Source organism: Nymphaea colorata, chromosome 12 (genome assembly GCF_008831285.2).
Source record: "Nymphaea colorata isolate Beijing-Zhang1983 chromosome 12, ASM883128v2, whole genome shotgun sequence".
NCBI lineage: Eukaryota > Viridiplantae > Streptophyta > Magnoliopsida > Nymphaeales > Nymphaeaceae > Nymphaea > Nymphaea colorata.
In genome coordinates this window covers 9,584,662-9,611,851 of record NC_045149.1, presented here as the reverse complement: position 1 = coordinate 9,611,851, position 27,190 = coordinate 9,584,662, and the positions used below count along the sequence as shown (strand labels likewise).

Genomic DNA, 27,190 nt, shown 5'->3' with positions numbered 1-27,190 from the left:
GAACTTTTGAGTATCCTGGAAAGGCATGTTTGGAGGACTAAGGTTGAAGCTTGTGATGATGATAAGGTTGTAAATTTGGGTATCTGGCACAGCCAAACACTCACAAGAATTTATAATTTGGAGGTATTTGGAGTAAAATTTCAAACGGAGACTTGCCTTTGAGACCTGTTGTGGGAACGCGGTTCAATAAATAAGTTGTTGTGCTCAATGCATAAGTCCAAAATTCTGCTAGAACGCCTTCATATTTAAGAAGTGAGAGGCCTATTTCAACAAGGGTGTGATGTTTCCTTTCAGTTGTGCCATTCTGCTCATGTGTATACGGACATGAAAATTTTCTTTCAATACCATGATCTTGAAAGAACTTGTTAAGAGTTGCATACTCGTCACCACCGTCAGATTGAAAAAAAATTATTTTTGAATCAAAAATATTTTCGACTTTTACCTTGAACGCTTTAAAAGCCTTTTCAATGTCAGACTTATATGCCAGAAAATAAATCCATGTAACTTCGAGTATTCATCTATAAATGAGACATAGTATCGATATTTGTCTTTGCTAATCAAGGGAGCTGGACCCCATATATCTAAGTGAACCACTTCAAGCAGTTTAGTGGCTTTGTGATCGGATGGAGGAAAAGGAAGAGCATGTGATTTTCCAGATTGATAAGCATCACAAAAGTTATTGTTTTTGTCATCATACTCAAAAGGAAGTTTAAATTTTCTCAATATAAAATGAACATTATTCAAAGCAGTGTGTCCAAGTCTAGCATGCCATCTACTAATAGTCATCCGTTCTCCATAGAGTGCTACCTTCTCAGTTTGACGTTGATTGCTTTCTAGTTGTGGGAGTTGGAGAAGAGACCATTGTTACTTCTTCCTTGTAGGATGACCACCCCTGTGCACCGTTCCTTCACCACAAAATGATTGACAGAAAATTCAAACACAACTTGATTATCCTTGTAGAATTTATTCACAGGTAACAGATTATGAACAATTTTAGGAGCATGAAGAATATCTCGCAGAGCAACAGTAGATTTAGGAAGATGAAAAAAGCTTATCCAATGTTTTGAATACACACACCTGATCCGTCCCCAACTTTAACGGTGTAGTTGCCTTCATATGGTTCACGCATTGTCATTGATCCAAGAGAATTGGTGATGTGATGTGTTGCTCCTCTGTCAGGAATCCAATTTGCATCATCTAACATATGAGGAGTAGAGTGATATATCTGAGCATTTGAGGATGATGACGCATTCGAGTTGATAGTTGCTGCTCCTGTGTGATCTTTTCTTGCTATTTTAAAACAATTCTTGGCAATATAGCATATTTTATCACAAAACTGACAGATAATACGATTTCTTCCACCGTAATCAGATTTGTCACGTCCAAAATCAGGCCTGCCTCAGCCTCAGCCATGACCTCTTTGAAGCGTTGAGGGCTGTCTAAAATTTTCCTTTCCAGTTGAATATGGTTGGGCATAATGAGAAGCATGAGTAAATGTTTCATGATCCAAATCTTGTGCTTTAAGTTGCGTATCTTGTGTGAGAAGAAGCCTATGCAAATCACTGAGGGATATTGAATCTATACGAGTGGTCAGAGATGTTTTGAAGGCTGAGTGTTCACGAGGAAGTCCTCTCAAGATATGCATGATTAAATCTTCCTCTTCTTCTGGATTTGAAGCAACGGCGAGTTGGTGAGCGAACACTTGGCTTTATTGAAATAGTCATCCATAGTTAAGTTCTCTTTCCTAAGACCTTGCAGTTGTTCCTTGAGTTGCATGATTCTTGAGCAAAAATGGGCAGCATAGGACTTTTTAAGAGCAGTCCATACTTCATATGACTGTCTTAAGCCCAACTACTTCCGCAAGAACAGTTTCAGACAATGAGGAGACAATACAACTTAAGAGAAGTTGATCTTGCCTCATCCAAGTCACATATTCAAGGTTAATAGATTGGGATTTCCCATCACTGCTAGTCATATATTGGTTCGGACATGGTTTAGAACCATCGATGAACCCAAGCAAATCATATGAATAAACCAGAGGTACAAATTGCGATTCCCATGGTAAACAATTATCTCCAGTCAACTTGATGTTCAAATGTTGTTGTAAAGTGGTTGGTGTAGGCAATAAGGTGAAGTAGCACCTTGTAATGACATCCCTGTTGGATTTCCGATCGACTCCATGATGAACCAGGGAGAGAATGTCGGCTAATGAAAATAAACGAGCATTAACTGAAGGTAACAATATCAGGCTGAAGCCACCATAACACACACAGCAGAGGCAGAGTGATGCTTATTTCTAGTCGATCAAGCAGAGAGATGTCTACTCCCAATTCTTAAGTAGAAATGGAAAGAAAACAGGGGACTCACAAGAGGTTGTAGAGAACTTCACAAACCTGTGGCACTTGTAAAAACTGTAGCTCCTCACAGGATCATCCAGAAAATCTAAAAATTTGTCCAAAAATACTATACATCTGCCCGAATCCAAGCCACCTTACTCGACCTCTAATTCATTTCCCTTGAAAAACGCACTCCTAGGATGTCATGTCTGGCTTCTGGAAACGCCCTGTCTGTCGGTTCTTGAAACAACAATTGGTCGTTCAAAAAATCATATCTCTTCAACGCCTGTTCCAAAAAATCTGAAATTTTGTAGAGAGATTCTTCAAATGTGGACTATTCCAATGATCCCTTGCTTGACCATTGTCGTCGCTAGAGTTGACAATGCCGGCCAAATTTGTGGCCAGGTTCTGGCCAACAGCACTCTGTTATGTTTCTTCTTTGAACAACTCGATCACCCAATTCAGTGATCGATTTCTCCCTCAATGCTGCTCCGTTTGGCATCAAAAAACACCAGAATGATATCTGAGGAAGGTAATGGAATAGTTGTCGTGATCCTATTTGCCTCCAGGCGACAGATTTTACGGTCTGATCAGACAATTGTCTAGTGGCAACGTGCAATGGCCTGAATGTCTACTGTCTGACCGGGCTCTTCCAGTGCACATTGCTTCGATTTGTGTAAAAAAAATCCTCATAGAAAAAGCTCTGATACCATGTTAGAATTCAAGCATAGGCAAAAATATAAGTCACTCATGTTTTAACATGGTTCGGAGTATTGTTCTCCTACATCCATAACCATCCTCTCTCACCTTGATTTCGTTAGGTGAGGTTCCACTAATATATATAGGAAATGTTACATCAAGCTACTCTTGGAAAGATATCTTTCCTTTGGTTTACAAATTGATTGATCCATGCGTTGGGATTGAATTTCCTTTGCTGGTTTGATAGTTTCTCTTTTCTTATTGCTAGAATCAAGGGATCGTTGATTTCTACTTTCCTCAATTTTCTTTCCATTTTCATCAGCACTTTTTTGTCCACTAGAATCAACAGATTGGGCATCTGTTTGATCTGTCATGCTAAGGTGCACTGCCTTCGCCCCCACAATAAATGCTACATTAAATGCTGGAGCGGGGGTGGGCCGTCCTTTCTTGACGTGGCCTTTCTCACTTGTCAACAACATTCAAAAATCAATTATGCCTCTGAGCCCTTTTCTTTGAGTCATCTTGTTCGCTCATTCTACGCTCTCTCTCTCTCTCTCCCCCCCCCCCCCCCTCTGTCTCCCCTTTTGATGGGAGAAATAGGAGAGACGAGCACTTCTTCCTTCCCATGATTCCCTCTTCCAGATGCTCCCCTCCCCTCGTCTGTTTACGTACTTCTTCCTTTCCCTACTTCCCTCATCCAGCTGCTTCCCTCATCTGCAGATTTACAAGAGTATTTGTACATCTATATGTTTGTGTTTTGGTAGTTTTTTTTTTCTGCTCATTCCTCTCTTTTGTGCAGTAGAAGTAGAGAGATGTTTATGAATTTGACAAGAGATGCTATCGCTATGGTAAGCGAAGGGAAGCAGGACATAAAGCCTGTTCTTCAGGTTTATGACATTAGATTGGTTATGTTGCAGACTACTGCAAATGAAAAATATAAATTGATTCTCTCAGATGACATCCACTTACAGCAATGTGTACTTGCTTCTCAACTGAATCATTATGTTAAGTCGGGACAGATGCAGAAGGACTCTATAGTTCAAATGATTGAGTATATTTGCAATACTATAAATAATTGCAAGTAAATTGGTGACTCCATTTATTCTACTTAGTTTTATTGTTAATATTCTTCTGTTGCAACTGACCATTGTTTTCCCTGAATTAGGAACATTGTTGTGACGAACCTCGAAGTAGTGCTTGATAAGTTTGATATAATTGGTGAGCCAAAACTCTATGTTGGTGCTTCTCAAAATGGTCCAGCTGCACGGAAGGCTAAGTCTGTTCCAGCAACTGGAAATGCTCAGCCTTATGGTGTTCCAAATGCTGCTGGCCATCTTGGGGAAGGGCCAAATCTTGGGGGATCTTCTCTGCATTCCAAAGTTGAAACTGGGGCTAGTGTTACTAACATTGCTAGTGGCAAAAATTATGGTATTTCATCACATAGTAATATGGCCAACCAGAATCAGACATCAAATATGCATGGGCAAGCAACTCCACAATCAATATATCAGCAAACTTTATCATATGTCAATTGAGTGCCTATTGCTAAAAATGAAGCTCTTGCTCGAATTGTTTCAATTGATGTGTTAAACCCATATCAGGGAAGATGGACAGTTAAAGCAAGAGTCACATCAAAAGGCGAGCTTAGGTAGTACAACAATCCCAAAGGAGAGGGCAAAGTTTTTTTCTTTTTATCTGCTAGACTCTGATGGTGGGGAAATTCATATTACTTGTTTCAATTTGGTGGTGGATCAGTTTTATGATAGGATCAATGTAGGTAAGGAATACTTGATATCCAAGGGAAGTATAAAGTCTGCTCAGAAGAACTTCAATCACCTTAATGATGAATGAGAAATAATTTTGGATTCAACTTTCAACAATAGAGCCATGCTTGGACAAAGACAGCTCTATCCCCAGGTAGCAGCTTAACTTTAGGCATGTCAGCGAAATTGAGAGCATGGAGAACAACTTAATGGTTTATATAATTGGAGTAGTTGTCTCAGTACATCCTTCCTTTAACATAATGAGAAAAAATGGTACAGAAAAAGAACTCTTCAGTTGAAGGACATGTCAGGGTGAAGTGTTGAATTAACCATTTGGGGTAACTTTTGCAACGTGGAAGGACAAACGCTGCAAGAAATGCATGATTCTGGGATGCGCTATATTTTGGCTGTGAAGGCTGGTAGAGTAAGTGATTTCAATGGAATAGCAGTTGGGACGATTTCTTCAAGCCAGCTATTCATTGATCCTGAGTTTTCAGAGGCTCAACAATTGAGGGAGTGGTTTAATGGGGAGGGAAAAAATGTGGCTACTCCATCCATTTCGAGGAACAACTCAATGTCAAGAAGAACAAACTTTTTGTGCCATTTTTGTAAAACTTTATGTAAACGGTGCCGCCTAAATATCATACATGGGTTCTTATGTTTGGGATCAGTATGTGTGCAACGATATTGTTCTTAGACCAAGGAGACGAGTATCCTCATGGTTTACCTCCAACTCTAACCTTTCACTGATAGGCCTAAAGTTAAACTGCTGCCTAGGGATAGAGCTGTCATCGTCCAAGCATGGCTCTATTGTTGAAGTTGACTCTAAAATTATTTCTCATTCATTATTAAGGTGATTGAAGTTCTTCTGAGCAGGCTTTAGACTTCCCTTGGATATCAAGTACACCTTACCTACATTGATCCTATTATAAAACTGATCTGCCACCAAATTGAAGCATGTAACACGAATTTCCCCACCATCACAGTCAAGGAGATCAAAAGAAAAAACTTTGCCCTTTCCTCTAGGATTGTTGTACCACCAAAGCTCAAAGTAAGTTCAGAATTACAATGAGTTCCTCATTATTTGATAATCCAGTATTTTTTTTGTCTCCTATTACGTACATGAAGAAGGTTAACAGAAATGGCACTTTATGAATGGACTCCTTTCCTGTGTTCCTGAGAGGATGGCCATTAGAGGTTTGTGCTATGCTTCGGATTAGTATAGGAATAAGTGTAAGGGACATTCTAGAATTTTGGTCACCAAGTAAAAGAAGGAACTAGAGGAGAAACAAAAAAAACAAGGAAAATTAATGCCTTTGATTGATGGCATGCCTGAAGATGGCAGAGTCACTATGCAAGGGCAGTGTGGACACTGCAAGGGTAGCACGACTTAAGGAGTTGTTAACTGTTGATCTTATGTGTAAATTCCTTGGATTTAAGGTCAGCTCCTTTTTGAGGAAAAGGGAAAACATTGAGTTAGGTTTGATTTCTTCAGATCTTAGATCTTGACCTATGATCTGAAGATCTTAAATTCAAGGATTTTGGTCATTGGTTTCTAACAAGCATATGAAATGTATGAAGATTTGTAAACCTTGCATCTTAATATCCATGGTTCTCAAGTTGAAGCCCCTTTCCCTCTCATCTATGCCATTTGAGGCACAACGGTGATCTTAATCCACGGTTCTCAAGTATGTAGTTTGTTAGACTTAGAACCATGGATTTACGATGGCCTTTGTCAAACTGACCTTGAGATCTAAGATTTAGTGTAATCATACACCCCGTGTTTGATTACTTCTAAGTTCATATCCATGGATCTGGCAAAAGATCTATTCAATAAATTTCGTGGTTTATGAACTAAAGAGCTCAAATCAAACTTAAGATCCACACTTGAAAGCTTGAGTTTATTGCACTTGGAAAAGGTCTTGTCTAAGATCAAAGGGGAGGGTTTGAGATTCATGGATCTAATCCTAAGGATCTTGGACTAGGGTAGGCTAAGGGTAATCAATTGTCCCCTAAGGGCTTGATTGACAGATGGAATAGTTGCATATTATTCCATGAATCTAACCATAAAATGGACACATTCATGAAACACTGAATACAGTGTACTTAGAGACAAAAAAAAATACTGGATTATCAAATAATGAGGAACTCATTGTAATTATGAACTTACTTGATAGGGTCATTAGTTCTAGTTTTCGAGTAAAGTCAAACAACAGAATAATTTGAAAGAAGAAAACGTCAAAGGTCAAGAGATGACAAAATGTTTTCGTTAGTTGAAGGAAAATGCACAGAAAGTTCCAGTGCTGTTAAAGACAATGCAACCAAAAGGTCCAAAACTATGTTCTCACTTTTTCAGCCCTAATAAATACTTAAAGACAACAGATGTTTACCATATGAAGCTTATCAATTACAATAATTCCAACTTCCAAAAGTCGACTTTCTTCTAATAATCCGTTTATTAGAGAGTTTGCCTTCTCAATTGTACATACTGCAATAGATGTATCTTTAGGAAGTGTTCCACCACCTTGGCTCCCATAGAAACTACGAACATGCTTGTTCATTGGCCAAAGGAGTGATTCCAAATGTTCAGCCTGGAGGAAGAAGAGGTAAGAAACTATTCACTGTCTTGTCACTGACCTGAATAGTCTAACTCTACAGAGATAGAATACCTTTTCAGCACAAATTGATACATAAGGATGGACAAACAGTGCAATCTTTCCAGAGGATAATACTTGACGAAGCATTAGGATTTCTGCAACAAAACTCTTTCCTGCACTGAAATGGCAAGTAACTTCAGAAACATAAGCTTAAAATATCATAGATGATAACTGATGTAGCTTAAGGCAAGGCAAGCAACAAATCTGACAAGTACAAAATAAATTATTTGGAGGACATGTTAGTATGATTTTAGCGGATCTTGAGTAAAAAATACAAAATGGATGCCAAATCAGGTATTGGATGTCTTTGTTTCTAAAACTAACTTGGAAAGCGATTATTCACCTTTTCAAGGTTTGCAGCATAATTAGCAACCTCATCTTCATCAAGATCATCACCAACTTCAAGAATAAGGAATTACGCCTTTGGGATAGCTCTAGTGTTCATATAATGCTCCAAATGGCAAATGATTACATTATTATTGACTTGGTTTGATGTGGTCATCTTATTATGGTCAAGCTTCTTAGCAATTTGCAGATCAAATTGATTGCAACTGTAAAGCATGGTGGAGAGAAAAACAAATTGCGCAATAGCCCACACTTGCCTCTCTACAGAGATAGTCCTATCACTAACCCAAGCGTTCCTTGCATGCTAAGGTGTAAACAATATTTGATAGTGCCCTAATCTTAGGAAAAGCAACTAAGGTAAAAAAAGAGGTGGATAAAGCAAAGGGTCCTTCGTTTTAAGAGAAGGGTGAATAGAAATACATAAAGAGCAATGCAAGCAATTCTTCGCTTGTTAGGGAAGCAAACCTCCAAGCAACTCAAAGGATGCAGGCACAATGATACATATACGAAAAATCAACATGATGATACATATATTAAAAGTCAGTAGTGTGGAAGGTGCACGTATGTTGAACAAATATATATATATATATATATATATATATATATATATGAGTGATACAGGTCTGTGTTATATTAATTGCCTTCAATAAACAATTTTCATAAGATAAAATATTATACATTGCATCCAGCCTTTATTTCCACTCCCCCTATCACTAGAGTGCGTTACACTCATTCTTACCACAAAATCCACTCAACAATAATAAGAAAAAGCAGTTGTTTGTGAATTTGAAAAGGAGCTATAAGTCAGGTTTTAGAGACAAGCTTATTCTTAGTCATGAAAAACAATGGGACTGATCTGCGTGACTGCGTCCTAGTTGATGTGCGTTTAAGTTTGGCTCTTGATGAAATCAAAAGACTACTAGGTATTAACTTCAAAGTTCAAAATAGCTTGACATTTTTCTAAAATGCAGATATTATCTAAGTAATAGAATACATTTAGCAAACTCCAGAAACCATGCAATCATATATATATATATATAGATAGAGAGAGAGAGAGAGAGAGAGAACTTAGATACTTGAAGCAGTGTGCGCATGCCTTGATCTTCTGCTATGACTATAGTGAAAGACACGATGTACAACACTAGGTTGATATGAAGAACTCGTGGATGATTGGAGATCATGTTGACATGCTTGCAGCAGCTGAAACAGAAAATTTTAATTCTCTAACGAGGAATAGACAAACTTGTCAGTGATGATAAAAATTCAACACTTTAGCAAATAAAGCAATATTTAGAAAAAATATACCTGATTCCAAGTCAGAGAATCATTCATATCGACTCGTGATGAGAGGTCGGTTTCTAGATATGTACTTACGATTGTTCAACTACAAAGAGGTGAGAGGCTTTGGGGATAAAGACCAAGGTAGATGAAAAATGAGGAAGATCAAGGTTCAGAGATGCTGGGACGGAAGAAGTAGAAGAAGATCGAGGTTTGCTTTCTCTTTTGGGTGAATTTAGAAGGTAAGATCCTATAACGCATTGGCCTTCATCTTATGTAGGTTTCTATATATAGCCTCGCTTTCGCTTCCTGTTAGCATCTGTGTCTAATCTTCATTGATCAGAAGGGACTTGTTATGATTTTCAATCGTGATTTCCTCTTGTGTTCACGCATGAGTGCATGTGATTCAGTTGGGGTGTGTGTGTGTCTTGTAAGCTTGAGCTTGTGCACGCCTGTTGAAAGGTTGCTGCAAACTAATGAGCTTTTTTGTTCTAATTTTCGTCAAACAAGTGCTGAACAACATAGAGAGATGATCAAACCAGAGGCTACTGAATAGTTTACCCCATTTCCTAACGCAAACTCGATTTCCGACTGTAGCAGAGTATTAAGGGGTTGCCACACTAAGGCATGCAAAATCTATAGATTTGTAAATAGACATCCAGAACAAAAATTTGATCCAGCAAATGTCTAAATGTTAAAGGAAGACCTCGAAGAATGGCCGACACAACAATATATGTTAGTCGCTATGACGGTTGCCTAGGACATAAGGCGTTGCGAATTTGTTTTGGTCTACGCGAGTCATTCAAGTTTTCACGCGAACATCGAGAGAGAGAGAGAGGATGCAAGCCCTAATGGCTCCGATTCCAACCTTTTCTTCATCTTATGCAAATATTGTGGTGCACGTACTGTCTCTGGTGGTAATTCTTCTTCTTCTATCTCTCCTTGCTCTCTCTGTAGAGAGAGAGAGAGAGAGAGAGAGAGAGAGAGAGAGAGAATGCAAGCCCTAATGGCCCCGATTCCAACCTTTTCTTCATCTTATGCAAATATTGTGGTGCATGTACTGTCTCTGGTGGTAATTCTTTTTCTTCTATCTCTCCTTGCTCTCTCTGTTCCTCCCTTTCCTCTTTACCTACTTGCTTCAGAAATTCACCAAAATGGTGACTGTGTTGTGTTTGTTTTCATATTTGCTTAATTTCATTGTGGATTACGATTGCTAGATCTTGTATCACATAGAGAAAATGAAGATGCACTACAAGAAAGGGCATTTTCGATTGCTATATCTCATACTTTGGTGGGACTATTGTGTGTGTACATTTTTTCTCTTTTTTTTCTTAATGTAGTTTTATCTTTAGATGTTGTTGGATAATTTGATTTATTGAAATCCAGTTTTTTTTTTTAATTTGTTTCTTCCCCTTTCTTGGCCGAGAAGTAATGTCAAGGGCACATGTGGGCTGAGCATTTTGAAAGCAATTTTTCATTTTTTTTCAGAAACAACATAAACAAGAAAAATGTGCGAAGAGGAGGTTTGAGTTTCAGTTAGACAAGAACTTCAGTAGAAACTTGGGCTGAAGAAATATAGCCCAGATGGGGCTCAAAAGCTCTGATCTTTCATCTTCTAGTGACATTTTCCATTTCCCCAGACCCTTTTTTGGCAGAGTGCTTTCCCTTTTTTGTTGCTAGCCTTGCATTCCATTTGCCAGTCAGAATAGAGGCAGTCGGCTCGCTTCTACACATTTACTTTTTCACCTCGTTTGATTATTGTTGAATACAAATGTTCAAACTTCAAACCTTACCACGTATGCAGGAGCAATAACAGCAAGAATGAAAAAAAAGGACCGTAAGCACTGGTTTGGATATTTATTAAAATATGTAATTTTGTAGCCTTGACTATTTATATTGGATTGGATATATGACGTTTTTTTCCTTGGTACATCTCTAATAGAGTAGTTCACATCCTGGTGATATTATTTTTCTCTTCTAGAAGTACCTATCTGAACTGTTGAAATTGCTGGCTTTTGGATCCAATGTGATGCAAATGGAAAAATGGCAGGAGTGTGATGCTTCCCTATTTAAATCATGTTAATTCTATTAAGGCTAACTTTAGTTATCTTCACTTTCAATTTTATAATTTCAGTAAAAAAATTCCATGAGCATGTTTCAAGCTGCTCTTTATTGTGTATGATCAGACTAGTTGCACCAATGATGATGTGACTAGCATCTTTTGATCTTTCTTTCTCATATATCCAATGATCTTGTCAGTATATGGATTTTATATTTGTCTTAGAATGTCAGGTTTTTACTGGGGATGCTGCTGAAAGCTTTGCATGAGTATTTCAGGACAACATACGAAAGGGCCATGTAGTTCCTGATTACTCAACTTTTGGACTTTTAGACAATGTGCCAACTTGCTACCAACTAATGCTTTTGCTACAGGTATGCAACTTAAGTCTTTTATCAGATTTTTCCTTGCAACCAAATCCATGCTCATTTATACTGTCTACATTGTAATTTTGTAAACATCTGTCTTAGCTACTTATTCATGCCATTGTCCTTGTTTTCACATTGATGTATATTGACACCAATGCTTCAAAATGTGATCTGATCATGATTGATACATCTCTTATTCATATGATCAGGTATAAATCACTAGCTACAAAAATGGAAGTGTAGCACCTCAACTTACACCTGATTGATAAGCTTCTTCCTCGCTGTTCCACCATGTGGCTGAAGTGATCCCTGTCTTCTCTTTCTTTCTTGTGATCAGCTGAATCCTGTTGGCATCCTTGTGGATGGTAGAACTAGTTGACCACACCAGTCCCGTCTTCCACCATACCTTGACCAGCTCTCTGTCAGTATCTTCCAGCTTATGGTTTCTGCAGTCATATGTGTAGATATCAGTACTGTGGCATAATGCTACGCTGTTTTACATGCACATCAATTTATGATGTTCAACCTGAACACTCAAATTTTCCTGTTCACTCCGGATTCAGCTTCAACAGCATGCACATTTTGAGCAACGTAATATATATAACCATATCAAAGTTCCATAACACTAGGGTTCTTCAGCAGTAACACTATGTAAAGTATGCATTCACATGATACATTATCTAAGTTAGATATATATATATATATATATATATAAATATATATATATATATATATATATATATATATATATATATATATATATATATATATAATTATACTTAGGAAATTTGAGAATAAGATTCGGCAACTGTGCTGGAACACATTGTGGTGTGGAAACTGTGGTCCTTCTAAATTGGGATTCTATGAATCTGCCTCAAAAATTGGATCTAATTCGGTCTACAATGCTATGTGGGACCTACGTGTGGGCCCCACCTAGCCCGTGTGGTCATGAGCCCCCCCAGGGTCACTCCCCCCATTTAAAAAAAATAAATAAATAAATAAATGTTTTCTCTCAATTAAATGAAAAATCATTTTCAAGGAGAAATGAATGATATATAACTAAAAACCTAGGAAAAGAGAAACATTTATGCATCTCTCTCTTCTTTAACTAAGTCCTCTTTAAAGAGTTTTCAATCTTCGAAAAGCAATAACTAGGCTGGTCAAACCCACTTAATTCAAGTAGGTTCAACCCTAGTGCACCCAAACCTTAGCTCGGCTCAGTCAACATGAGCTCAGCTTGGCCAAAAAGTAGGCCTGTCTCACGATCCAATTAATGGATGAAAATAGACTTTGACCGAACCAAACCCACTTTTGACTAAACTCAGTCAAAGTACAATTTAGCTCAATAAAGAGCTTTCTTGGCTCAAATTTATCAAATTACCTCAAACAAAGTCAAACTACTAGCAAATGAGCTTTGACTTTCGTCAATTAGTCGAAATTGATCAATCTGGACAATTTTGCCATTCTATTGTCAAATTCAGATTACAGAGCCCAAAATTGGTTTATGAAAGGAAAATAAACATTTAGATTTGTCAAATGCATAAATAAAATACCAAATTAAAATTCAATCTTTCAAACAAAAGTTTGATTCAGTTGAAATCCGTTTTCAATCAAATTGTGGACGAAAATAACCTTTTCGAGCCAAATTTGATAGTATTTTCAAATTTTATTCAAATTTAAATTGAATTATCATAATTCAATGACATTTGGAGCTTAGTAACTAGGTTTTAACCTGACAAACTCGATTTCAAACAAAAAAATAAAGAAATAGCACAAAATATGGCAAAACCCTGTGCAAGGGCATTTTTTTCCAAATTTTTGGTCAAAGTTGGTCAGCTAGGTCTGAACCAATGTTGACCAAACCTAGCCCAGCCCACCTAGCTCGTGGAAATGGGCTAAGAAATGGACAGTTAGAGCCTTTAAAGCCTATTTAACTCATTTTACAAGTCCCCAAGGTCTTAAGCAAGTTGCCATGGTGAGTTAAGAAGTTGGTTGAACCAACCTCCTCCTCTATATAAGCCTTCTCTTGGCCACCAAGAAGGGGGACGAAATTTTCAAGCACTTCACTAAGTTGTGGCAGCCAAAGAGCTAGGAGGGAGAAGCCAAGGAAGATAGGAGAGATTCATCCAAGTACTCTTCCCTCTTTTCTCATATTTTCTTTCTCATTTCTCTCCATTGATTTTGCTAAGTTTGGGTGCTTAAGTGAACCCTTACTTAGGATTTTCGTGGTGAGAAGCCTTCTTTCCTACTACAAACTCCAGCAAGCAAGCTATTCTACTTCTATCTTTGCTAAGCTCGAATCCAAGCTTGGATTCTTGCTTAGGATTGCTCGATTTAGAAAACAAGTGAAGGCGGAGATCAAGTATCAAGACCGACCACAAGGTAGGTGATTTTAACCATTTCTCATTTATTTTGGCTTCTCATTAGTTCATTTTAATTCCAGCAATTCGTGGGAGGATTTATTTTCATTTGTTTCATGGCTGGGAATGATGTCCAGCTAACGGAAACCTACGATTAAATATACATGTTAATGCATCATGCATGCATACGTCGGTTTTTCTTAAAGATGAACCCATATATCAAATTTTGAAAAAGGCCCCAAGGCCACGTCCCTTTCAAAATAACCAGCTTAAAACCATTTTGAACTCCCCACCATGAGAGAATATCACGGTGAGAGAGTGATCTTGCTGCAATATATATATAACGAAAAGGCCTATTAAGGATGGATGCATTCTCATGAATGTAATCCACCTTTGCATGACGAAATTAAGGATGGATGCATTCTCATGAATGTATATATATATGTGTTCAATCTCTTGTTAATTTTTCTTCTCTTAAAATCAGATTGAAACACGTTTCCAAACTGGTTTTAAAAAGATAGTTCATTTTGACTTTCATAGTACCAAGTTATGAAATCATTTTCATTTTATTTTAAAAATTGATTAATTTCAGCAATCCATACGTAAGATGTATGTATGTTGTTGAAATCAGACCATATTTTATAGGAATTGGATTGATATTGTCAAATTTTACATATTTGAAATGCCAACTATCCTAGAACCATCCAAAGAAGATGATTTCATGAGTATGAAATCAGAAATTTGATTAAGAACTTCTCATTTCTATCTAAGAAACAAGCTCTTTATTGGAATCAATGTCCACAATTTTCAGCTATCTAAGTCAACATAAGGTCCGATTTTTTTTAGCTATCTTGAGACAAAAGTGGATGTCATCCATGTCTCCCATCTATTTCAAAAAAAAAAATTTTGATTTCGACATCATTTGTGTATTTTTCATCATTTTGATAGTTCTATGTCAAGTCTCAAGCTTATGAACTACATCTCTAATTCATATGTTTAATCATATAATAAGCATATTTGGAGAAAGTCCTACATGTTAATTAAAATCAATCTCTATGTGTAGATCGTATGATGTGCAATTGCAATATGGACCTTAAGAGATTATGAGAGAGTGAAGAATGTATATTTCATATGAATGAACCTTGAGAGATTATGAGAGAGAGAAGAATGAATGTTCCATACAATTTTCCTTCTCATTTCATGCATTCACTTTCACTCAAAATCATTGGCACCACATGCACATTCTCAAGAAGTTAAGTGATTCAAATTTGAGTTGCAAAAAGTGACCAAGTCATATTGCAACAAAAATTTGTAAACTTCTCTTAACTTCAAAAGAAAACACAAGCAATGCATTCATGATTTTGGCCAAAGTATATTTGAAAAACAACTTGTTTTCTAACAATTCGGAACCTATGTTTCATCAAAAAAATGAATTCTACCTAACCAAATCACACAATTTGGCAAAAGAAGAATTGAAAAATCAAGTTTCTTTGCTAAGGAAACTTAGCTATTTTTCAAAAGTTGATCATAATTTCAACTCATGAACCATTTAGAGTTCATAATAAAGAACTCAATTTCACTCTTCAAGGTCCTCAAGAATTGTGTATTTCAAATCGAATGGCACAAAAACAAATGTCTTTGAACCAACTTGAAAATCCTCTAATCTTCAAAATAAGTTCAAATTACTCATTCGAAATAAATTTTGGTTCTTGAATCCAAAACCTCAATGCATAAGCATATAGGATTTGCATCAAAAACTCGTATTTGATCCAAATGATCCTTAGTCCTTAGTCTAATTACCCTTGTTAAGGGCGGTAGGAACGGTTGGACCTCGTACCGACGGGCGGAGCCCTTTTCATTAAAATATTTTTCAAAACCTCAATTTTAAAAGAATTTTGCTGATTTGCTGCTCTTTGAGGAAGTCTATCAACTCTTTTCTTTCACCTGCTGAAAGTCTTGTTCCAATTTGCAAAATCTTTGGGTTCTCTTCCGTACCAATATTAATTTCCTCCATTGGATCATTAATCAAAGGTGACGGTTGATCTGGATTTCTTATTTGGATGAACTCTGGACACTCTGTCTCAAGTGAATTCTGGATTTACCTCCTTAAAGACTTTTGTTGTTTGATCCTCAGATGTCATCCTAAAGATTATAAAGAAGTTAGATGAGATTTGAGACATTGTACATGGAAGTAAATTGCATATGCCATTGCATCTTTGAAGGTATTACAAAATGAAGACACTTGGTCTATTTGGAGTACAATGATAACAAAATAACAAAATGATGACTCGATGTCAAAATGATAGCAAATTTGTTGATTCAGATTGATGGTGAACATCCGCCTATGGTATTCCTCTTGACAAAAGGTATTGGCTTAAATTCTTCCTCGGCATCCACTTTTTCATTGTTTTGCCATCCTAAGGCTTGAGTGTCTCGTTGTCCTGTCAAGGTAACTGGTTCCAAGATTCCATTTTCATGTTTGCCAAGGCCAGTAAATGGCTGGTAGTCATGGCGTATGAATAAATCCAATCCTTTCTCATTCTGGCAGAATTTCTTGAATAACGGATGCCTTTTGTAACTTGTTTCAGGTTTGGTACCCTTTTTTACCCACACCTGTTTCTTCGGTTTCTAAATGACCAATCTGCTAAGACTTTGAGATATTTCTTCCTCTTTGCAGACTCGAATACTGGGTACCTCAATTGTATATGTTGGTACCGAAATCATTAGGTGCACAAGCCGACTCTCCCTATCCTCTGCATAGATGGTTATAGTATTCCTGTTGTGAGTCCATTTGATGCACTGATGTAGAGTGGAAGGAACTGCATTGGTAGCATGGATCCACGGTCTACCAAGCAATAGGTTGAATGAGGGTTCTATATCCACCACATGAAATAAAACCCGATGATACGTCTCAAAGATATTCAGATCTAGACATATACATCCTAGGCATGGTTGTCCTGTTCCATCATATCCATGGATGAAAATCGACGACGGTGTATAGTCAGCCTGTCTTATGCCTAACTCATGAGCTGTTTGTTGTGGACAAATGTTTAGGCTTGCTACACCATCAACTAAAACATGAGAAACTCTGGTTCCCCTTGTTTCTACCAGTATGTGCAAGACATCATTATGCGATGCATCTCCAATTGGTAGATCTTTATCAGAGAACATGATCGGACCATTTTCACATAATTCAAATGCCCATCAATTTCCTTGGTTAGGGATAAATCCTCCCTTCCTGACTTTGGCTAGGGGTCTAATTCCTTGAAAATAAATTCCAATGGTTCAGGGTCGCACACTTGTGACTTCTGATCAATCTCTGTCAGATGGTCTTGTTTAACTAGTCCGGTTTGTGCATTGATGGATCATTTATCATGTTTGAAAAGTAATCCAAAGAAATCCAGGGACGTTGTGTCCCTTTTGTTTGTCACCATAATTTGATGACCTATTGAAAATCTGACTATCGAAACTATTCCTTTCCCATGTTTAGGAAAAGAGTTTTTGAGAATGTCTGCTTGTTCGCTGACTTCTTTGATGATTTCTTTATCTACTGCATCTTGCACAATATTTTTAAGTACAAGGCAGTCTTCTGTGTTGTGTCCTGAAGCACGATAAAATTTACAGAATTGCTCTTTGTTTTTCCCCATCATCGGTGGGGGGTTGGAGACTTTTGGGAGAAACAGAGTACCTCTTTCGATCAACATGTGCATGACCTCTTCATAACTCTGTTGTAATGGGGTAAATTTCCTATCGTATCCCCATCCAGGATGTTTAATTTTAGTGCCACTGCTACTGCCACTAGCTTTGTCCATTAGCCCTTTATTCTTGGGATATTTTGGCTTCTCTTTCTTGAGGGTGGCGGCGTTGGCTACGATGTTGGCTGGAGCATTTTGACTTATGCTATTCTTCTTTGTATCTTCCCTAACCTTTAACGGGATGACATCATCAAAAGCTCCATTTTCAATTCCTGCTTCAATGCATTCTGCCCTCTCGGTGAGATCGATGAAAGACTTGATTGGAGCATTGAAAATGAGGCTCCTTAATGATTGTGTCAAATTGTTTACGATGAGTCCCAATGCATGGGATTGAGAGATTTGATCCCTCATCTTGTTGCAAGAAGACCTCCACCTTTGAATGAAATCTCTCACCTTTTCACTTGGCCTCTGCTTCAGATAGCATAGTGTGGTGATCGTTGGTGCAGTTTCGATGTTTTGAATGAACCTTTCAATGAAAATGTTGATTAACTTGTCAAAATTTTTCAATTCGACTGGGTTGATGTGTTCCTGGTACCATTGTGCGGTAATTCCTTCCAAGCTTCTTGGGAAACATCGAAAGAGGGCCCTGTGATTGTGGCAAAATTTGTAGCATTCAGCAAAGAACATGGCCAAATGTGACCTTTGGGTCTCCAGGGCCATCAAATTTGATAAATTTCTTACGCAAGTTTTTTATATGCTTGTCGTTTTTGAAGCTTTCGTAGAAATCTTCGCACGAAAAATTCCTTTTATTCTTGCCTTTGAGTTGAACTGCGTTCAACTTCTTTTCAACTTCCTGAATTTTTGTTTTTCAGGATTCTCCCTTCTTCTTTTTCTTGGGAGTTTTTTGTTCTTCCTCACTACTGGATTCTGTTGTAGTATCCTCAGAAGAGTTGGAGCTACTTGATGAATACTTCTTTGTCTTCTTCCCTTTCTTTTTGGCTTTTTCTACCTGAGCTTGTTCTTTATTGAACATAATCATGTATCTCTGAAATCTTCTACTTTCTTCAAATTCTGGATCATTCATTTCTAGCTTGGGAGGTGTTTCTAAGGAGGATTCATCTCCTTTGTTTCCCATAAAAGTTTGCTCTAGCTCCATTTCAATCCTTCTTCTTTGTTGGCTTCTGGTTTCGAACATAAAGCGGATGTTCACCTTGCAAGAAGAAAAATTGAAAATGTCAGGATTTGAATTGACGAGAGATGACGAATTTTTATTGCATATTAAAAGAAAGATGAGAATGACAAAACTTGACAAAGTTCAATACAACTTGACAAAACTTGACAAATTTTGGCTTAACAACAATGTACCAGACATGACAATCTAGGACAGAAGGATAGATGGGCGGACTTCATCCCACCATTTTACATATTCAGGACCCATTCCTGGACCAAGGATAAGATACAAGTGAGCAAATGATTCCCAACGTTGTTGGGTGTAGGTGTATATTCCTGACTACTCTTCGGTATCTAGTTCACACTCTACAATGGCTCTTTCTGACTCAATTGGATATGCTTTCATTTGATGCAAGGATAACTGTTTGAGGCAACCTCTGGATGGTATTCGACTATGAAGAATGGTCCCAATAGAAGACTTCCTCTGACTGAGTTGTAGGTGTATCTTGACTTGATGACTTCTCGATCAAAGAAGTCCCAAATGATGACGGAGTCATCCACTTCCTCCATCCTCCTACGGTAGTATTCCATACTGGATAACTGGCCGTCGGTATTCTGAAAATGACATGATTGTGGCCCCACATGTTTGTAGAACCATGCTTGTAGTGCGAAGACACATCCTTCTATCAAGTCTGCATCTCCAATTGAAAATTTGGTCAGTCCTCTGTAAAGAAATGCCAAGGCTGCCATTGCTACGGATATGTGATGGACTTTGACATGCCCCCATTTTCTGAAGAGGCGGGCTATGCGGAAATCCATTATGTGCTCTTCATTGTTGAAGAAGATAAGACCCGCGGTACAAGTCACCATGGAGTTTTTATATTTGTCTGCAACACTTCTAGATAGTGATGCAGGGTTGACAAATTGGGAATATGTTTCACCAAGTTCTTGTAGCGGAAGATATTGATGTCCAACTTTCTCTAGAAAAGGCCAACTCCGTTTCCCTGTGAGTTTACGAATCACTTCTAGAGTTTTGACTTGACCTTGGTTTACAAGGAACTGGTCTTCAATTGAACCTCTTGGGTCACCTTTTGGTTCTGGCAAACCCATAATGCTGGAGAACTCATCAAGAGTGATTGTCATTTCACCCCATAGAAACCAGAATGTGTTGGTCCTTGGGTTCCATCTTTCGGCAACTGCATGGATTAGATTGCCATTGATAGGTTGCGTGGCAAGACTAATTGCTTCTTCGAGACCGCAATCTTCTAAGTGGTCCGGAAACATACAACGAAAAGTTGGGTACCATGAAAGATACCACTGAGGTAGGTAGACACCACTTGAGATGATGCGAAGTCCGGATCGACCTTGACATGACCCGAATAGGATGTGGTCATATGAGAAAATGCTTTCTGAGTCCATCTAGACAAGAGAAGGTGTTAGACATTGACATGAATTGACCCAATAGAGATTCGAGAAGAGTTTTGACATTGGGTTTGGACATGGACTTAGAGGCAAACATCATATGCATCAAAATAAACAATTAACGAAAAATTGATAATGCATTCCCTAGGACTCTTGCCTATATGCATTGTTTTGAAAATTGGTCTTGGAACCTATGGAGAATAAATGAGTGAATCGTTTTCGATTTATCCAATAATTTAAGGTATGCCTATATACCAAACTTATGGTACTAGCATAAACTTCTCCAAGGGTTTTCTAGATTTGGGCTCTCCAATTCTCCTTGTTCACCCATCGATATACCGGGACTATTGTCTATTTCGATACTAATGGGGGACTTCTCAGACCAATTGGGTGGTCCAATTTTAAGGCTACATCTTGGAATAATGTCCTAGAGATAGCCTGGCAATGTGATGACCGGGACATGATATAGGTTAGGATTTGTTTTTCAAAATTCATGAGAAGATACGAAATAGATGGCTCTATTGCATACATTCCTACGAAATAGATTTAAAAATTTGAGAGCATACATGGGCTGCATACAATCCCTAAATTGAGGAGGGGTAGGATAAATTGAAATGGAAGAGGTTCATGAAATCTCCTCAATGTATACTACATGATGCCGGTATGCATGTTTATGAAATTTTTTGTGCAATTGATATCCGACATTGTAAAATAACTTGTATATGATTCAAATAGGTCCTTAAACAAACAATGACGGGTCCCACTGGGTGTGCCATCTGTTCGCACCCCACCCCTTTCTCAAAGGGTGTCATATGCAAATCAATACTTTGCATGGACTTATGAGGACACGCCAGGACTCGATACAAAATTAGTTGAGCATCGACTACAATTGAAACCAGAATGCAAGCCAATCAAACAAAAGTTGAGAAAACTAGACCCTCGTCTTGAGGGGCAAGTTAAGAAAGGCCTAGAAGACCTACTAAAGGCAAGGTTCATCTGAGCAATCGACTATCCTGAATGGTTAGCAAACATTATGGTAGTCCCAAAGAAAAATGGCAAAATTCGACTCTGCATCGATTTCAGAGATTTGAATAAAGCCACACCAAAGGACGACTATCCACTTCCAAACATCGACTTGTTGGTCGACAGTACTGCAAGCCACGCTTTGTTCTCTTTTATGGATGGATATTCTGGCTATAACCAAATTAAACTGGCTGCTCAAGATCAAGCCAAAACATCGTTTACAACCCCATGGGGTACTTTTTGATATATGGTAATGTCGTTTGGTTTGAGGAACGCTGGGACAACATATCAAAGAGTCATGACAACTATTTTTCATGATCAAATGCATCAGATCATGGATGCATATGTAGATGATCTACTAATTAAGTCAAAAACAAGGGAAAATCACATCAACATTCTTTCTCAAGTTTTTGATAGACTCTTGCAGTATAAGCTTAGGTTGAATCCACAAAAATGTGTATTTGGTGTGGAATCTGGTAATCTTTTGAGATTTATGGTTAGCAAAAAGGGAATCGAAATGGATCCCTCCAAAGCAAAGGCGATCATCGAAATGCCGCCGCCAACAAATCTCAAGGAGCTACGCAGCTTATAAGGCAGAATTCAGTCAATTAGAAGGTTTATATCTAATCTTGCCATGAGATGTGAACCCTTCAACCATTTACTACGGAAAGGAATCAAGTTTGAATGGAGACATGAATGTCAAGTCCCATTTGAAAAGATCAAGAAGTATCTTCTTTGTCCACCAATTTTAAAACCTCCAATTCTAGGGAAACCTCTACTTCTTTACGTCACAGTCAACAATTCAGCTTGTGGTGGATTTTTGGCTCAATATGAAGAAGGATGTCGAATAGAACATGCCATTTATTACATCAATAAGACATTTGTGCAGTATGAAAAGAACTACTCGCACATGGAAAAAACTTGTTTGGCATTGGTATGGATGTGTCAAAAATTAAGACATTACCTATTGGCATGCGAAGTTAAAATTTTATCCAAACTTAATCGACTCAAATATATCCTTGAACAGCCATTTCTGAATGAAAAGATAGCAAAGTGGCAGGTTTTGTTGATGCAATATGATTTGGAATATGTGTCACAAAAATCAATCAAGGGGCAAGCCATCACAGATCAGTTGGCAGATTTTCCTCTATCTGAAGAAATCAAAACAGAGGATGATTTTCCAGATGAGCAAATCCTAACGACTGAACCAGAGCCAATTTGGGAGATGTATTTTGATGGATCTAAAAGCATAGCTGGGGCAGGCATTGGGATACTTTTCACTACACCGGAAAAGGAAATGATTCCTTACTCCCTCAAATTGAATTTTTCTTGCACGCATAATATGGCAGAGTACGAGGCCCTAATCCAAGGACTCAAAATGCTGCTCAAATTTAAAGTGCAGAGAGTTCACATTTTTGGAGATTCTCTCTTAGTTGTCAGTCAGGTCAATGGAGATTGGTAAGTCAAAGATCAGAAATTGATCTCATATCAAGAGTTAGCAACTTCCCTCTTAAGACAATTCGAGGAATATCAACTCTTGCATGCCAAAAGAGAATTTTACCCGATTGCAGACGGTTTAGCCAGTTTAGGCTCCACCATTGCATTCAAACCTGGAGAATCTATCAGATCTTTTGAAGTCGGAAGACTCGAACAACCTTCTTTTGTCATACCAGAATAGGTATTACAAGCAAAAAGCAGAGAAACACCATGGTATCAAAACATCAAAGATTTTCTCCGAACAGGAACACTTCCACCTGAAATGTAAAGGAGCAATGGGCCCTAAGGCATACGTCATCAAGATATTTCATTTTAGCAGACATCCTATATAGAAGAGGATTCAGTACAGAATATGCTAGATGTCTCAACGTAAATGAGGCACTAGAAGTCATTCAAGAAGCTCATGAAGGAATTTGTGGAGGACATGTAGGGTATCAGACCCTCGTCAAACAGATAGTCAGAGCAGGATATTATTGGCCTACAATGCAAAAGGACTGTGACCAATTTGTCAAGAAATGCATCAAATGTCAGTTGCATGCACCATCAATTCAGACACCCACCAATGCTACACCAGTAGAGTTAGTATATGAAACGGAAATTGTCCTTCCATTACATGTCCAAAAACCAGCAATGAAATTTGCTGCTCTCATTGAACTCCCAATTAGCAAGTATCAAAAAAAGAGACTTGCTCAATTAGACCTCTTAGATGAGAAAAGACTACAAGTGGCAGAGCACGCTGAAGTCTATCGCAAGAGAGTCGCCCGACATTATGCCAAATCGGTCATTGAGAGAAAATTTCAAGTAAATGATCTTGTACTAAGATCTATAGTTCCACTCAAGAGTAGACCTAAAGGAAAATGGGCACCGAACTGGGATGGACCTTATGTCGACAAGGAGGTTCTACATCACAATTCTTATCGGCTGATTGACGCCGATGGAGTCGAAATCCCTGATCCGATTAATGCTTTGCATCTCAAGAAATTCTATACTTGAATTTGCAAATCAATGATTTCGAAACAATTGTGCTTTAAGCACATTTTTACCAATTTTCAAACCAACTAAGGGGCATAGTATCCCTTAGTTTAAAAAAAAAAAGCGTCAAAATTTTCAAACTCAGCCCATGTCTTGAGGACAACAGCAAAGGCATTGGCTTGAAATATGCAAAAAATTTCAATGAAATTGAGGGATTAATGTAGAAAAATTAATGTTGGTCCCGACAATTGGCACTTGTAAGGGTCTAGCATGAGATGCCACAATAAAAAGTCCTTGTGAGCTAAAAGACCTTGGCAAGATGCAAGAAAAAGCTATCAAGCAAAATGAATTGAGCGATGAGCTCGGCATGAGTGTAGTTGTTCCTCTGGTTCAAAGCTCTGCAGGCACGGGTGGGCATACGACTTATGCTTACCCCTTGAAGCTAAAAAGCAATCCATGAACATTTTGCTTATATTAAGTCCCCTAAAGCCTTTTGAATTCGAGCAAGTAAGTCCATGGAGTGTTTACACTTGGTACCCTAAGGCCAACTGGTCTAGGAGTTCCGGCCCAAAGCTTGTTACAAGGGTTCAGAAGAAAGCCCGATAGACTTGATATTACACAAAGCAAACTACACAAAACCACCAAAGCGGTGAAACTCCGTAGTAGCTTTTGGGGTGATGAGGAATTTTCCCCAAGAGTGAAGGGTGGCTCAAAAAGAAAAAATCAAAATTAAAAAACAAAAGTGAATAGGCGAAAAACTAAGTAAAAGGAGAGAAAAAGCACTTGCCAATGGTTTAGAAGGCATCAACGGCTAAGTTCTCCAAGCATCAAATGCAAAAACTTTCACAATTGCAAAATTTTTCAACCAACATTAATTCCTTTACAAAGTCTCCAGTGAGATAGAGGAAAATCCTCTTATTTCAGGTTTATGTCTATCATTTCCCCTCGAGTGATGATGGTTCAACATCACTTAAAACATGGATTTTTCAATTTCAATTTGCAAAAATTTGGTGCATAAATCTTTGCTATTAAGCAAATTCTTCAACTTGCTTAACAGCAAAGAGGGGCATCTGTTAACACCCCAAATTTTTCCACATCAAAATTGAAGCAATGTGAAAATTTCTCAACAGAATTGTGAAATTTTACAATTTCAATGTCAATTTCAAACCTAAACGTAATTTGGATTCGAATTATGAATTTAACTTGTGACACAAATCCCAATGCAGGATTACGAGTTCAAACTATGTCCAAATTAGGATTTGAAATTCAAATCCAATTGCTAAATTCAAATTTTGACTCAGATCCAAAAATTGGATCTACTTCGGTCTAGAATGCTATGTGGGACCCACGTGTGGGCCCCACCTAGCCCGTGTGGTCATGAGCCCCCCAGGGTCACTCCCCCCATTTAAAATAAATAAATAAATAAATATTTTCTTTCAATTAAATGAAAAATCATTTTCAAGGAGAAATGAAAGATATCATAACTAAAAACCAAGGAAAAGAGAAACATTTATGCATCTCTCTCTTCTTTTCTCTTCTTTAACTAGGTCCTCTTTAAAGAGTTTTCAATCTTCGAAAAGAAATAACTAGGCTGGTCAAACACACTTAATTCAAGTAGGTTCAACCCTAGTGCACCAAAATCTTAGCTAGGCTCTGTCAACATGAGCTCAGCTAGGCCAAAAAGTAGGTCTGTCTCACGATCCAATTAATGGACGAAAATAGACTTTGACCGAACCAAACCCACTTTGACTAAACTCAGTCAAAGTGCAATTTAACTCAATTAAGAGCTTTCTTGGCTCAAATTTATCAAATTTCGTCAATTGGTCGAAATTGATCAATCTGGACAATTTTGCCATTCTATGGTCAAATTGACATTACAGAGCCCAAAATTAGTTTATGAAAGGCAAATAAACATTTAGATTTGTCAAATTCATAAATAAAATACCAAATTAAAATTAAATCTTTCAAACGAAAGTTTGATTCAGTTGAAATCCGTCTTCAATCAAATTATGGACGAAAATACCCTTTTTGAGCCAAATTTGATAGAATTTTCAAATTTTATTCAAATTTAAATTGAATTATCATAATTCAATGACATTTGGAGCTTAGTAACTAGGTTTTAACCTGACAAGCTTGATTTCAAAAAAAAAATAAAGAAATAGCACAAAATAAGGCAAAACCCTGTGCAAGGGTATTTTTGTCCGAATTTTTAGTCAAAGTTGGTCAGCTAGGTCTGAACCAATATTGACCAAACCAAGCCAAGCCCACCAAACTCGTGACAATGGGCTAAGAAATGGACAGTTAGAGTCTTTAAAGCCTATTTAACTCATTTTACAAGTCCCCAAGGTCTTAAGCAAGTTCCCTTGGTGAGTTAAGAAGTTGGTTGAACCAACCTCCTCCTCTATATAAGTCTTCTCTTGGCCACCAAGAAGGGAGACGAAATTTTCAAGCACTTCACCAAGTTGTGGCAGCCAAAGAGCTAGGAGGGAGAAGCCAAGGAAGAGATGAGAGATTCGTCCAAGTACTCTTCCCTCTTTTCTCATATTTTCTTCCTCATTTCTCTCCATTGATTTTGCTAAGTTAGGGTGCTTAAGTCAACCCTTACTTAGGACTTTCGTGGTGAGAAGCCTTCTTTCCTACTACAAATTCCAGCAAGCAAGCTATTCTACTTCTAGCTTTGCTAAGCTCGAATCCAAGCTAGATTCTTGCTTAGGATTGCTCGATTTAGAAAACAAGTGAAGGCGGAGATCAAGTATCAAGACCGACCGCAAGGTAGGTGATTTTAACCATTTCTCATCTATTTTGGCTTCTCATTAGTTCATTTTAATTCCAGCAATTCATGGGAGAGTTTATTTTCATTTGTTTCATGGTTGGAAATGATGTCCAGCTAAAGGAAACCTACGATTAAATATACATGTTAATGCATCGCATGCATACGTCAGTTTTTCTTAAAGATGAACCCATATATCAAATTTTGAAAAAGGCCCCAAGGCCACGTTCCTTTCAAAATAACCAGCTTAAAACCATTTTGAACTCCCCACCATGAGAGAATATCACGGTGAGAGAGTGATCTTGTTGCAATATATATATGACGAAAAGGCCTATTAAGGATGGATGCATTCTCATGAATGTAATCCACCTTTGCATGACGAAATTAAGGATGGATGCATTCTCATGAATGTATACATATACGTGTTCAATCTCTTGTTAAAACTTGTTTTCTTCTCTTAAAATCAGATTGAAACACGTTTCCAAACTGGTTTTAAGAAGATGGTTCATTTTGACTTTCATAGTACCAAGTTATGAAATATTTTCATTTCATTTTAAAATTTATTTAATTTTAGCAATCCATACATAAGAAGTCGATGATTTCATGAGTACGAAATCTGAAATTTGATTAAGAACTTCTCATTTCTATCTAAGAAACAAGCTCTTTATTGGAATCAATGTCCACAATTTCCAGCTATCTAAGTCAACATAAGGTCCAATTTTTTTTAGCTATCTTGAGACAAAAGTAGATGTCATCCATGTCTCCCATCTATTTCA

The 27,190-nt window shown here is 37.7% G+C and overlaps 1 pseudogene; it reads left to right on the top strand.

Moving 5' to 3' along the window:
• Nucleotides 1–3,847: 3,847 nt before the first annotated feature.
• The window catches only part of LOC116265240 (replication protein A 70 kDa DNA-binding subunit A-like), a 49,206-nt pseudogene continuing 25,863 nt past the window's right edge, over nt 3,848–27,190 (top strand).